Genomic DNA, 3,586 nt, shown 5'->3' on the forward strand with positions numbered 1-3,586 from the left:
ACCTTCTGGCATATGTTGGTTCCGTCTCCATTGCATTTTATTTTGTAAACAATGTTGCACTTATCTTCCTTTTTAACTTTAGATTTTGTTTTACTGAAAAGACTGTTAACGTTGTTGCTCGTTTTTAGGGCTAACTGGTAGTCGTCCTTATTGTATATATTGGAGGTCTTCAACCTTTCCGAAAAGCCAGGTATATAAGTAATTGATTGGTATACTTTTTCTTTCTTGTCTTCCTTTTGTGCTTTTTGTTTTTCCGTTGTATATTTTATTAATTCTTCTATGGTTTTGTGGGGAAAATCGTTTTTGTATAAAATGTTATATATTTTTTGCTCATTTACTGCATGGAAACTCTCGTCGCTTATACTTAATACCCGATTAATAAAGTTTGTAGCGGTGTTTATCTTGACTCGTCGTGGATGCTTAGAATAGAAATTTATTAGACGTCCTGTTGCTGTAGGTTTTTGATACCAATCAAGTGATAGTTTGTTTCCTTGTCGAATTATAACTGCATCCAAGTATGGTAGTTTTTGGTTTTCTTCCAATTCGTGGGTAAATTGAATGTTTTTGTCAAAAGAATTCAGTTTGTTTAGTGTGTTGTCAATTTCAGTTTTTTTCACTATGCAGAAAATATCGTCTACGTACTTCGTTATTAATTTCGGCTTATCCGTCAGTTTATCTATTACAGCGTCCAATAATTCCTCCATTACGATGTCCGCAATGATCGGTGACGCAGGCGATCCCATTGGTAGTCCTTTTTTCTGCTCGTACATTTTGTCATTATATAAAAAATATATTGAATCTTTTATACAAAGAGTCAATATTTCTAAGAACAAATCTTTCGGTATTTTTGTGTGTTCGCTAATAAAATTCCATTTTTCTGATATAGTCCTTATTGCCAAATTTATCGGAACACTCGGAAATAAAGACACAACGTCAAATGAGATTAGTATTTCGTCATCATTGATACTGGTTTCTTTAACTCTTGCTTTTAAATCCAATGCGTCTTTTATGTTATATTTAGAATTTTTCGTCAGGTTTTTTAAAATTCCTACTATATATTTTGAAAATCCATATGTTGGCGAATTGATTGACGACCATATGGGTCTAAGTGGTATTCCCTCTTTATGGATTTTCGGGAGACCATAAATTCGGGGCGCAACGGCTGTATTCGTCGTCATTATATTTTTCTCAAAAACGTCAATTATATTCATATTAAACAGCTTTTCTATTAATTTGTTATTTTTAGTTTGTAAGTTCGATGTCGGATCTCGTTTTAGTCTTCTATATGTGCACATGTCCCATAATATTGTTTTCATCTTATTTTCATAGTCATCCTTGTTCATCGCCACAGTCTTTCCCCCTTTGTCTGCATTTAATATCAAGACGTCTTTATTTTCCTTTAAAAATTGTTTTGTTCTACCCACTGTGTCAATTATAAACTTATCTCTTTTGCTTAATTTCGTCTGTTGTAAGTGGTCGTCAATAAGAGAGACTATTTTCACTCTCGCATTTTCCTGATCCTCTTTATTGTCAAGTGTTTGTATGCATTCTTCGCTCTCAGCGATGACATTCAATAAGGGGAATTCTGTTCTTGTTGTTGGCAATGCATACTTGGGCCCCATCGACAGTAACCATTGCACATCATTTGGTATTGTTGTGTTTGTGGCGTTAAAAAACCAATCGTTATTTTGTATGTTAAGTTCTTTTTGGTGTTTTTCTTTTAGTTTCTGGTATTTCTTGATGTGTCTTGTTTTGTTATTGTTGTCATAACTCTCGTGAAGTAATTTTTCGCTCTCCATATAATTAGTGTAATCTCTTTCGTCCATTAGGTTTTGAAGTTTCTCACTAGTTTTTGCCAGCATAGTTTTGTTTTTGTTGATTTCTTTATGTTTTTGTTGTATAAGTAATTTGAGGATTTTAATATGAAAGTTGTAGTTGTGTTTTTCTAGAGTAGTTAATAAATTTGGCGCTATTTTGTCATTTACTTTGAATATTTCGTATGTTGTTTTTGTTGTATTAAGTATAAAATTTGGTATTATTCCCATATTCCTGCACTTTATTAAAAATGTTGTGGATGCTTTTAATGACGCGGTTTTTTTGTTGCATTTTGAATATGATTTAGTTTTGTTTACAGTGTTTGTGTTATATTTTCTTCGTATTTCCTTGTATATATGCATTTTCTTGATTTTTCTTGTTGCGGTGTGCCTCCCGTGTTGTATGTTCTTGGTGTTTATTGTTGACCTGTTGGTGGTTAATTTTTGTTTGATGTTTTTTCGGCTTAAGGTCAGTAAAAAACGTTGTTTATTCTTGTTTTCAAATTTTTATTCCAATATTTCGGTTGACATCGTCAATCATCTTCAGGGATAAACTACAATAAAAACGCAAATGAACATTTGAAAGACAAAAACAATTATAACACAAAATTTACATTTAATGAGAAAAGCAACAGCTTCAGATGCCGTTTTGAGCTAGACTAATTGCAACTAAGTTTTTTCTTTTCGTCGAGAGTGCTTGTGTACTAAATGTCTATATATGTGTGCACAGTGGTCGTTCTCCGTAGATAGAAAACCGTTCTGCGAAATTAGCAACGTATTTTCTCGTTTTGCTATAGCCCCAATATGAGGGGGCACCCCGTTTGGGATAATTAAATTATTGCCAACCGAGTTTGGTTTACTTTAAAATTTGTCTTCATTGAATAGAAAATATTCTAAAAACAATTCAGAGCATAGATCCTTGCTTTGGCCCCTCCCCCCAAGCATCAACATACGTTAGTAAATGAAAAAAAATTTTTGAGATTTTTTATTTTTAGTATAGTGTCATTGACATAACATAGTGTCATTGATATAACATATAACATAACATTTTACAAATTGAACGTTTCGACTGAGGATATGTTTGTCTTATTACACGGTTCTGCAAATGAGTTTATCACCTAAAAGCATCTGGTGCAACTATGCTTGGTTTTAGATACTTAACGATGTCCTGAGAAAACTGCTCAAATTTAGCAATTTTTTCTATAAAAGCTGCGTTCCTTTACTTACCTGAGGTTACCATTTTTCCCATTTGTTACCATTTTTAACCTGCAAAGCGTTCCTTAACCCCGAAAAGTGGCAAAACTGGAAGCAATTTTTAAGAGAGTGAGAGTGGAGAGAGAGCGAAAATGGCTTTCACTTCTACCACAGGCTACCAGCAAAATGTCTGCAGGTAAAAAATGGCAGAACTGATTTGTCGACTTTTGTTTGACGATTATTTCACAAATTGACGATAAACAGAAGAAAAAGTCGAAAACTAAATTAAAAACTGTGAAATAAAAGACGAAAATTGATTTTTATGTTTCTTTTTGACATTGCTGCCAGATATACCATTTTTCCGTTCCTTTACTTTTCTGGTAAAAATGTTCATGAGAGAGCAATTTTGAGCAACTTTGACACTTTTCTCTTTTACCACCCTTACCATTAAAAAAGTAAAGGAACAAAGCTAAAGTGTGAATGATATTCGCAAAAATAGTCATAAAACTATTAAAAGCAACATTTATTAGTATTGGTTAACCCATTTTGGGATAAACGAAACCAACATTGACGTCTAA

General features: G+C 32.9%; 1 long non-coding RNA gene across 1 annotated transcript; it reads right to left on the reverse strand.

Annotated features, from left to right (window-relative positions):
• Positions 1-242: 242 nt before the first annotated feature.
• Positions 243-2,475, reverse strand: LOC141390830 (uncharacterized). Its single transcript, XR_012409483.1, has 2 exons — positions 2,429-2,475; positions 243-2,368 (listed from the first exon to the last, which is right to left on the reverse strand). It is a non-coding gene; the product is annotated as an uncharacterized lncRNA (long non-coding RNA).
• Between the last annotated feature and the right edge of the window lie 1,111 nt (positions 2,476-3,586).

This window comes from Musca autumnalis, unplaced genomic scaffold (genome assembly GCF_047663935.1).
Source record: "Musca autumnalis isolate F117 unplaced genomic scaffold, ASM4766393v1 scaffold_1, whole genome shotgun sequence".
In the NCBI taxonomy this organism is placed as follows: domain Eukaryota; kingdom Metazoa; phylum Arthropoda; class Insecta; order Diptera; family Muscidae; genus Musca; species Musca autumnalis.